General features: G+C 41.3%; 1 long non-coding RNA gene across 4 annotated transcripts; it reads left to right on the top strand.

Moving 5' to 3' along the window:
• Positions 1 to 3,921: 3,921 nt before the first annotated feature.
• LOC309524533 lies at positions 3,922 to 9,864 on the top strand. 4 transcript variants are annotated; one of them, XR_014215976.1, is made up of 3 exons: positions 3,922 to 4,057; positions 8,151 to 8,236; positions 9,445 to 9,864. It is a non-coding gene; the product is annotated as an uncharacterized lncRNA (long non-coding RNA). The 4 variants fall into 4 exon arrangements; XR_014215977.1 differs by having other exon boundaries at positions 3,922 to 4,116; XR_014215978.1 differs by having other exon boundaries at positions 3,922 to 4,116; positions 8,151 to 8,600.
• The last annotated feature ends 675 nt before the right edge of the window (positions 9,865 to 10,539 follow it).

Below are 10,539 nucleotides of genomic sequence, written 5' to 3'. Positions count from 1 at the left end.
TGAGAGAGATTAAGTTTTACCAAACACAATATATGGAATTGATGAATCAAGAGATTGAATGGAAGATAAAGCAAATGAGACAAAAGACATTTGAATCAGCAGATAAATGTGGTAAGCTTCTGGCTTGGCAATTGAAGAAAAGACAGAAATTAAATACGGTTACAAACCTAGAAGTGGATGGAAAGAATATATCTAAACCTAATGAGATTAGAAACTGTTTCTTGAGTTATTTCAAAAAATTATATTCACAAGGACCGCAGAAGGAGGAGGATATAGATGAATTCCTTAAAAAATATGGATTACAAAAAATCTCTCATCAAAGTAAAGTGGACCTCAATCAGAGAATAACAGAACAAGAGATAGAGGGTGCCATTCAGAACATGCAACTGGGCAAATCTCCAGGACCAGATGGACTGACTTCCAGATACTATAAAGCTTTGAAGGAGTGGCTGGTACAACCGTTAAAGGAAGTTTGTAATGAGATCTTAGAGGGGGAAAGGGCGCCAGAATCGTGGAAAGAAGCGTATATTACACTCATACCAAAGACAGAGACTGAAAAGACTCAACTTAAGAACTACCGCCCAATATCATTACTCAATGTGGATTACAAAATTTTTGCAGACATTTTGGCAAAAAGATTGAAAAGAGTGTTAATGGAGAAGATTCATAGGGACCAAGCAGGCTTTCTCCCAAAAAGGCATTTATCAGACAATGTGAGGAACATAATAGATATTTTGGAACTACTTGAAGTGAATATAAACACTAAAACAGTTCTGATTTTTGTGGATGCGGAGAAAGCTTTTGACAATATCTCCTGGAGTTTTATGAAAAAGAATCTTCATGGGATGGGGGTAGGCCAAGGATTTGAGAATGGTATGGGTGCTATATACTCCGAACAGAAGCTAAGTTGATTGTAAATAACGTGATAACTGAAGACTTTAGGATAGAAAAAGGGACACGACAGGGGTGCCCAATTTCCCCATTACTTTTTATTTCTGTTCTGGAGGTGTTGCTTAATATGATTAGAGACGACCAGCAGGTTAAAGGTGTACAGGTCGGAGCCAAACATTACAAGTTAAGGGCCTTTGCAGATGACTTAGTACTTACTTTGCAAGAGCCAGACACTAGTACAAAAAGAGTGTTGGAGTTAATTCAACAATTTGGCCAGGTAGCCGGATTTAAACTGAACAAACAAAAGACTAAAGTATTAGAAAAGAATTTAACAGTCATGGAGAGGGAAAAATTCCAGGATGAGACAGGTTTGACAGTGGTTAAGAAGGTGAAATACCTAGGGGTTCATTTGACATCTAAAAATTTGAACAATTGACAATTATGAAAAATGTTGGTCAGAAATCAAAAAAGATCTAGAAATATGGTCAAATTTGAAATTGTCAATGTTAGGCCGAATTGCAGTTATCAAGATGAATGTATTGCCTAGAATGTTATTTTTGTTTCAAATTTTGCAGATTCTTGACAAGATGGACTGTTTCAAGAGGTGGCAGAAAGACATATTGAAATTTGTCTGGCAGGGCAAAAAGCCCAGAATAAAATTTAAGGTACTGACAGATGCAAAAGAAAGAGGGGGATTTGCCCTGCCGGACTTAAAATTGTACTACGAAGCAGCAGCGTTCTGCTGGCTGAAAGAGTGGATGCTCCTCGAGAATACAGATATCTTGGATTTAGAAGGTTTTAATAATACATTTGGTTGGCATGCATATCTATGGTATGATAAAATCAAAGTGCATAGGGCCTTCAAAAATCATATTGTCAGAAAAGCATTATATAATGTTTGGATAAGATATAAAGACCTGTTGGAAAATAAAACCCCTAGATGGTTGTCACCCTTGGAGGCCAAGGCATTGAAAAAGCTCAATATGGAGGCCGAATGGCCAAAGTATTGGGAAATCTTGGAACAAGATGGAGATAAATTGAAGCTACAGAGTCATGAGAAATTGAAACCTAAAGTAAGAGATTGGCTCCATTATTATCAAATAATGGAGGTTTATAAACAAGATAGGAAAATTGGCTTCCAGGTGGAGAAATCAAAATTAGAAACTGAATTGTTAGAACCCAATACTAAGAATCTTTCAAGAATGTACAATTTGCTGCTGAAATGGAATACACAAGATGAAACAGTCAAATCGGCTATGATTAAGTGGGCACAGGACATTGGTCATAACATTATGTTTGCTGACTGGGAATGGTTGTGGAACACCGGTATAAAATTTACGGCATGTAATGCCTTAAAGGAAAATATTATGAAAATGATCTATAGGTGGTACATGACCCCAGTCAAGCTAGCAAAAATTTATCACCTGCCTGACAATAAACGTTGGAAGTGTAATGAAACTGAAGGTACTTTCTATCACCTTTGGTGGACGTGCCCGAAGATTAAGGCTTTCTGGGAAATGATATATAATGAAATGAAAAAGGTACTTAAATGTACTTTTCCTAAGAAACCAGAGGCCTTTCTCTTGGGCATTGTCGGCCAACTGGTGTTAAAGAAAGATAGAATTTTCTTTATGTATGCTACGACAGCGGCAAGAATACTCATCGCAAAGTATTGGAAGACACAAGACCTACCCACCCTGGAAGAATGGCAGATGAAAGTGATGGACTATATGACACTGGCTGAGATGACTGGCAGAATCCGTGATCAGAGGAAAGAGACGGCGGAAGAGGACTGGAAGAAATTCAAAATTTACCTTAAGAACTATTATAAAGTTGAGGAATGTTAAAATGCCGAGGTGTTGAGAGAAAAAGGGATACAGTGACATAAGATTAAGTTAAAGAAAAGATTAAGAGGACACATATTTGACAAAATTGCTTAGAAGCTGCTGAAATAATTTTGTAAACTGGGATGCAGGAAGGGGAGGTATGGGGGAGTCCGAGAAAGGAGGGTTATGGAAAAAAGGCTATGAAATTATACATGTTTGTTTGTCTTTTTGTTTGTTTGTATTGTCTAAAAAACGTTGTAAAACCAATAAAAATTTTATTTAAAAAAAACAGATTGTTCCTGTGAACTGGCTTTTATATGAAAATGTGTTAAGCAGAGTTGGAGTCAGACCTTTGCTCCATCTAGCTCAGTTTTGTCTACTCTGGCTGGCAGAAGCACCCTAAGGTCACAGGCAAAGAAGGGTCTTTCTCAGTGCTGGTGCCAGATTTTGTTAACTGGAGATGCCAGGGACTCAACCGGGTTCCTTCTGCATTGAAAGCACCTGCTGTTCCACCAAGCTATATGCACTGCTGTACAGCTTCCTTTCCACAGTGAACCTGGGAGGGGGATGAAGATAACCTTGATGGTGGAGTCGAATAACACTCTTGATAGTAAAATTAAAAATTAGCCTTTCATGCAACAAACATGAAGACCTTGGGAAAATTTCAGCCTAGTGGCTTGGACCTTGCAGTTATTGACTTTGGCAGGAAATTCTTCAAAAGCAACTATCAGTGTCTTGATTTTGGCATAGGGACTGCTTAGTGCTGGCTACAAGGCTTAGATCTGAAACATTGCCAAGTGTGAATCTAGTGCGGCTTGTCTCTTCAAATGCTGACCACCAGCTGTTTTGCCTCCTCGCCTGCCATTTCATCAGTTCTTTCCCACGGCTTGTGGGACAGAATTCAAATCCTGCTTGCCACAGCAGGCAGAAGGGGCTGGCATTGGAGAAGCTGGCGGTGGGTGGAAAGTGGCTGCATAACTGCATTGGTGCCATGGAGCTTTCAAAAGACACCTTCAGGTTGAGCCTTGACAAACCTGCTTGTGAAAATGCACAGTGCAAAATGGTACCACTAAGAGCTTGAGGCCATAATAAATAACAAGATGAAAGATTAAAAAAATCTTTTTTTAATAATTCCAGTGGCACCTTTAAGATCAACTAAATATAAGCTTTCAAGGTATGAGCTTTCATGTGTAATACACGCTTCAACCTTGTAACTGTTGATGACTGTTATGGCAGTTGGTTCCACAGGGAAGGGCAAGGCATTTTTAAAGGGATAGATGACCAAAATTAGCTTTAGCATGTATAATGGGACATGAACCCAATATCTCTATTCAGACCAGGTCTCTCCATAGTTTTTAATTTAGTAATGAGTTGTAATTCAGCAACTTCTCTTTTAAATGTAAATCTAAAATTCTTTTGCAATAAGACAGCTACTTTAAGATCTTGTACAGAATGTCCTCCCCTTCATGGATCACTGCCTTGCCGTGGCGAAGGGGCTTGAAGAACTCAGGGAAGCTATGAACTACGCCGAGCAGGGCACACAAGATGAACAGGTCATAGTGGAGAGTTTTGACCAAACGTGATCCACCTGGAGTAGGAATCGGCAAGCCACTCCAGTATCCCTGCCAAGAAAACTCCATGGACAAAGACAACAGGCATATAAAAGTTATGACACTGGAAGATGAGCCCCTCAGGTCGGAAGGTGTCCAACATGCTACTGGGGAAGAGCGGAGGACAAGTACAAGTAGATCCAGAGCTGATGAAGCGGCTGGGCCAAAGCCGAAAGGACGCTCAGTTGTGGATATGCATGGAAGCGAAAGGAAAGTCCAATGCTGTAAAGAAAAATATTGCATAGGAACCTGGAATGTAAGAACCATGAACCTGGGTAAGTTGGATGTGGTCAAAAATGAGATGGCAAGAATAAATATTGACATCCTGGGCATCAGTGAGCTAAAATGGACGGGAATGGGCGAATTCAGTTCGGATGACTACCATATCTACTACTGTGGGCAAGAAACCCGTAAGAGAAATGGAGTGGCCCTCATAGTCAACAAAAGAGTGGCGAAAGCTGTACTGGGATGCAGTCTCAAAAATGATAGAATGATCTCGATACGAATCCAAGGCAGACCTTTTAACATCACAGTAATCCAAGTTTATGCACCAACTACTAGTGCTGAAGAAACTGAAATTGACCAGTTCTATGAAGACTTACAAAACCTTATCGAAGTGACACCAAAGAAGGATGTTCTGCTCATTATAGGGGATTGGAATGCTAAAGTAGGGAATCAAGAGATAAAAGGAACAACTGGCAAGTTTGGCCTTGGAGATCAAAACGAAGCAGGGCAAAGGCTAATAGAGTTCTGTCAAGAGAACAAGCTGGTCATCACAAACACGCTTTTCCAACAACACAAGAGACGACTCTACACATGGACATCCCCAGATGGGCAACATCGAAATCAGATTGATTATATTCTCTGCAGCCAAAGATGGAGAAGCTCTATACAGTCAGCAAAAACAAGACCTGGAGCTGACTGTGGCTCAGATCATCAGCTCCTTATAGCAAAATTCAAGCTTAAACTGAAGAAAGTAGGAAAAACCACTGGACAGGTAAGATACAATCTAAACCAAATCCCTTATGAATACACAGTGGAAGTGAGGAACAGGTTTAAGGATTTAGATTTGCTGGACAGAGTGCCTGAAGAACTATGGATGGAGGCTCGCAACATTATACAGGAGGCAGCAACTAAAACCATCCCAATGAAAAAGAAATGCAAGAAAGCAAAGTGGCTGTCCAACGAGGCCTTACAAATAGCGGAGGAGAGAAGGCAAGCAAAATGCGAGGGAGATAGTGAAAGATACAGGAAATTGAATGCAGATTTCCAAAGAACAGCAAGGAGAGACAAGAAGGCCTTCTTAAACGAGCAATGCAAAGAAATAGAGGAAAGCAACAGAATGGGAAGAACCAGAGATCTGTTCAAGAAAATCGGAAATATGAAAGGAACATTTCGTACAAAGATTACCATAATAAAGGACAAAAGTGGTAAAGATCTAACTGAAGCAGAAGACATCAAGAAGAGGTGGCAAGAATACACAGAGGAATTATACCAGAAAGATATGGATGTCTCATACACCCCAGGTAGTGTGGTTGCTGACCTTGAGCCAGACATCCTGGAGAGTGAAGTCAAATGGGCCTTAGAAAGCACTGCAAATAACAAGGCCAGTGGAAGTGATGGTATTCCAGCTGAACTGTTTAAAATTTTAAAAGATGATGCTGTTAAGGTGCTACACTCAATATGCCAGCAAGTTTGGAAAACTCAGCAGTGGCCAGAGGATTGGAGAAGATCAGTCTACATTCCAATCCCAAAGAAAGGCAGTGCCAAAGAATGCTCCAACTACCGCACAATTTCACTCATTTCACATGCTAGCAAGGTTATGCTTAAAATTCTACAAGGAAGGCTCAAGCAGTATGTGGACCGAGAACTCCCAGAAGTGCAAGCTGGATTTAGAAGAGGCAGAGGAACCAGAGACCAAATTGCAAACATGCGCTGGATTATGGAGAAAGCCAGAGAGTTCCAGAAAGACATCTACTTCTGCTTCATTGACTATGCAAAAGCCTTTGACTGTGTTGACCACAGCAAACTATGGCAAGTTCTTAAAGAAATGGGAGTGCCTGATCACCTCATCTGTCTCCTGCGAAATCTCTATGTGGGACAAGAAGCTACAGTTAGAACTGGATATGGAACAACTGATTGGTTCCAAATTGGGAAAGGAGTACGGCAAGGCTGTATATTGTCTCCCTGCTTATTTAACTTATATGCAGAATTCATCATGCGAAAGGCTGGGCTGGATGAATCCCAAGCCGGAATTAAGATTGCCGGAAGAAATATCAACAACCTCAGATATGCAGATGACACAACCTTGATGGCAGAAAGTGAAGAGGAATTAAAGAACCTTTTAATGAGGGTGAAAGAGGAGAGCGCAAAATATGGTCTGAAGCTCAACATCAAAAAAACGAAGATCATGGCCACTGGGCCCATCACCTCCTGGCAAATAGATGGGGAAGAAATGGAGGCAGTGAGAGATTTTACTTTCTTGGGCTCCATGATCAGTGCAGATGGTGACAGCAGTCACGAAATTAAAAGACGCCTGCTCCTTGGGAGAAAGGCGATGGCAAACCTAGACAACATCTTAAAAAGCAGAGACATCACCTTGCCAACAAAGGTCCGTATAGTAAAAGCCATGGTTTTCCCAGTAGTGATGTATGGAAGTGAGAGCTGGACCATAAAGAAGGCTGATCGCCGAAGAATTGATACTTTTGAATTATGGTGCTGGAGGAGACTCTTGAGAGTCCCATGGACTGCAAGAAGATCAAACCTCTCCATTCTGAAGGAAATCAGCCCTGAGTGCTCACTGGAAGGACAGATCGTGAAGCTGAGGCTCCAATACTTTGGCCACCTCATGAGAAGAGAGGACTCCCTGGAAAAGACCCTGATGTTGGGAAAGATGGAGGGCACAAGGAGAAGGGGACGACAGAGAATGAGATGGTTGGATGGTGTTCTTGAATCTACTAGCATGAGTTTGATCAAACTGCGGGAGGCAGTGGAGGACAGAAGTGCCTGGCGTGCTCTGGTCCATGGGGTCACGAAGAGTCGGACACGACTAAACGACTAAACAACAACAGAATGTCCTGGGAGACTGAAGTGTTTTCCTATTGGTTTCTCTGTTTTATGATTCCTGATGTCAGATTTATGCCCATTTATTCTTTGGCATAAAGTTTGTCCTGTTTGTCCAGTATAGAGAGCTGAAGGGCACTGTTGGCATTTGATAGCATATATAATGTTGGAAAGTGAACAATTAAATAGGCCTGAGATGGTATGTTTGAAGTTATTGAGGCCAATAATGATGTAGCAGCAAAGTTGGCATCTAGATTTTTTGCAGGCTCTTGTGCCAGTGTCCATGTTAAGTCTGTTCATTGTACTATTGTGTGTGAGGAGCTGTTTAAGGTTGGGTGGCTTTCTGTAGGCAATGAAAGGTCTTCCTCCCAGAGCTTGGGAAAGAGAGCTGCCATTATCTAAGAGATGTTGCAAATCTCTGATTGAGAGCTGCATGTGATTACTAGTGGTGTTCTGTTATTTTCTCTTTTGGGTCTATCTTGCAGTTAAAATAAAGGTGTTCACTTTGCCCCATATGTGCATTTATCTGATCCTTCAGTCTGTGGAACCTGCACTTTTACAAGTGCCTCAGAATGTCTGTTCCACATTTGTGAGGAGCTGGTTCTTTAGTCAGCAGCCTCATCAGTGTTTTACATGCCTGCTGAAAACTTTCTCTGTTGCAGCAAGCATGATTTTAGCTACCAATATTTCTTCTAAAAGTTTTATTGATTTTATATTTGAATTTCATGATGGTGATTTTATTAATATTTGTTTTTAATAGGTTTATGGATGCAAAGAAATTGCAATGGAAGATAATCTTTTTTTTCCTTGCTAGACTGAAAACAGGGAACAGGGAAAGACAAAGCTGTAAGTGATATATAGAGAACAGGTTTTGAGGGGCTGAATTAATCAACCTGAGATCCCATCTTTCACTCAAACATTTCTAGTCCTTATGACAACAAAAATATTTCATGCAATTTTGGAAGCTGGAATGAGGTGCAACTTTTAGGGACCAGAGTATACATGCTGCACATACGGTATATCTTTGCTATTTCCCGAGACAAGCAAAAGCAGACTTAGTTATCTATGATAACTGAGAAAAGTAGTATCCTCTACTCTCTTATTTGGGAGCAAGTCTTGGATGTGACTCCTGGAAGACCTGCTCCCTGCCTTGCAGGGCTTTCCCGCTTGACCTGGGAGAGTGTGGGCTGACTGACTCCAGCTACAAAAAGTGAGGCTGCTGAACAGACTCTTGGGCTGGGGAGGGTTGTTGGAGCGGGGTTGTGGCTGTTATTTATATTAATCCTTTGTATCTTTATTTAAAAAAAAAACAAAACTCCCCAAAACCAGACATTTCCTTTAAAATGTAAAAATCCTCTCGGGTGGGCATGTTGGGCCCCCAAAAGAGGACATGTCCAGGTTTTCCCTAGGCAACCCTAGTTTATGACTATTTTTGTTATGTAATTTTTTTCATGTTGTAAGCCGTCTTGAACATGGACATGATTTTAACTATGGAAAGGTGGCAAACAAATAAAATGATGTGTGAGGTATGTAAGTCTCACTGAGTTCAGTTTATCTTGTATAGGATAGCACTCTTATGACGAGGGCAGTAATGATGAGGGCCTGCTCGTCACAAAATAAATCAGTCTCGCGCCAGGACTAATTCAAAAGGCTTAGTCAGCATTTCCCCTTGCTCTCTGCCTCTCTGCCTTGCAACCCTGCAAGGAGCTGCTGCAGCCCACATTTTATTAAGAACAGTAAAAAACCATACAACATTGTATCAACCATCAGGCAAAGACAAGTACCAAATATGGGCATCACCCCACTATCAGACCACTCTGTGTGAACCAATCATTGGCCTAGCATGAGGTGTCCATGCGCTGATCATGCCTAGCACAGCCTGCCCTGCCAAAAGGTCAGGCGGCAGTAAATTTCCACCCCTGCGCCCATTTTACCACATAGGCATTAACAACCATTTTCCTACACTCTTATGCGGATTTTCTTATCTACATTAACTGCTGCAGAATTTATTTACGTTTCACTTATGCTTCATATTCACCGTCACTATTGTGTAGGAGGGATTCAAGGGCATACTGAACTTGTGCAGTTAAAGGGGATTAAAGTGCCCTGTCGCCCCAGCACAGGGGTAGTCAATGTGGTGCCCTTCAGATGTCCTTGGACTACACTTCCCATCATCCCTGACTGGCCGTTGGAGTCCAAAGCCACATTGGATGCCCCTGCCCTAGCACAACAAATCCACTTTAAAAAGAAACAGACTCTTCGCTGTTTGGAAAGTGTGGGAACAATTGACCATCCAGAGGCTGTATAAACACCATGCAAGCAATTCAAGATGAATGCAGGACAAATGCCTGTTATAACCACCTCACAAACAAATCAGAATGAAAACTCAATAAAAAACGGATATAACCTAACCTCTGCAGAGGCTATATGCAAGTAAATCAGGGCAGTTGCTCTATAAAGAGGATGTCTGGAGAGGCCCTCTATAGCATTGAAAAGTTGCCCTGACAGAGCGAGAGATTTCAAGAGAGAGCAATGGGACCAGCAGGTGAGGCCTTGCTCTTTGGTGAGCTACGTCTGTCTCCCTTACTGGAGACTTTGAAGGGATTTTTTTAAAAAAATAATAATCCTGATTTACAAAGGTATTTGATGGCTGAGAGATACTGTTCTTGGCAACCCTGAAATCCTTGGCTGAGAGAATTTTTAAAACTGCTTTTAGAATGCTATAAAAACTATTTTTAGACGGTTTTTAATGATACTGCTTTTAACAATGTGCTTGCCACTCAGCCCTGCGCTCCTTTGGGAGGGAAAGGTGGGACAGAAATTGAATAAATAAATAATTTTTACACATGTATTTAAATATAGAGTTCCAGCTTCAGTAGGCCTCCAGAAAAGTAGGTGAAAAATTGTCTTATTTTGGTGTTGATGACAAGGCAGTCCTAGTTCCTCAACAGCCCTGCATCCTCTTAGGCTGGAAAGGCACAGAGCGTGGGGGATGTAGGTGGTTAATTTATAGCTCTTTGTTCGCACTTGCGTCAAAGCTTGTTTAAAAATACAGCCCTTTGATTCTTAGTCACTTTTCATGTGAGGCTCCTTGCGGTTATAAATACCTCAGCCAGATGCCTTTCCAGCCAGAGCCTGTGGCCCTGCCA

This window comes from Podarcis vaucheri, assembly GCF_965113315.1.
Source record: "Podarcis vaucheri genome assembly, chromosome: 2".
In the NCBI taxonomy this organism is placed as follows: Eukaryota; Metazoa; Chordata; class Lepidosauria; order Squamata; family Lacertidae; genus Podarcis; species Podarcis vaucheri.
The sequence above is the reverse complement of the archived record's forward strand: the minus strand, read 5'-3'. Positions and strand labels throughout refer to the sequence as shown.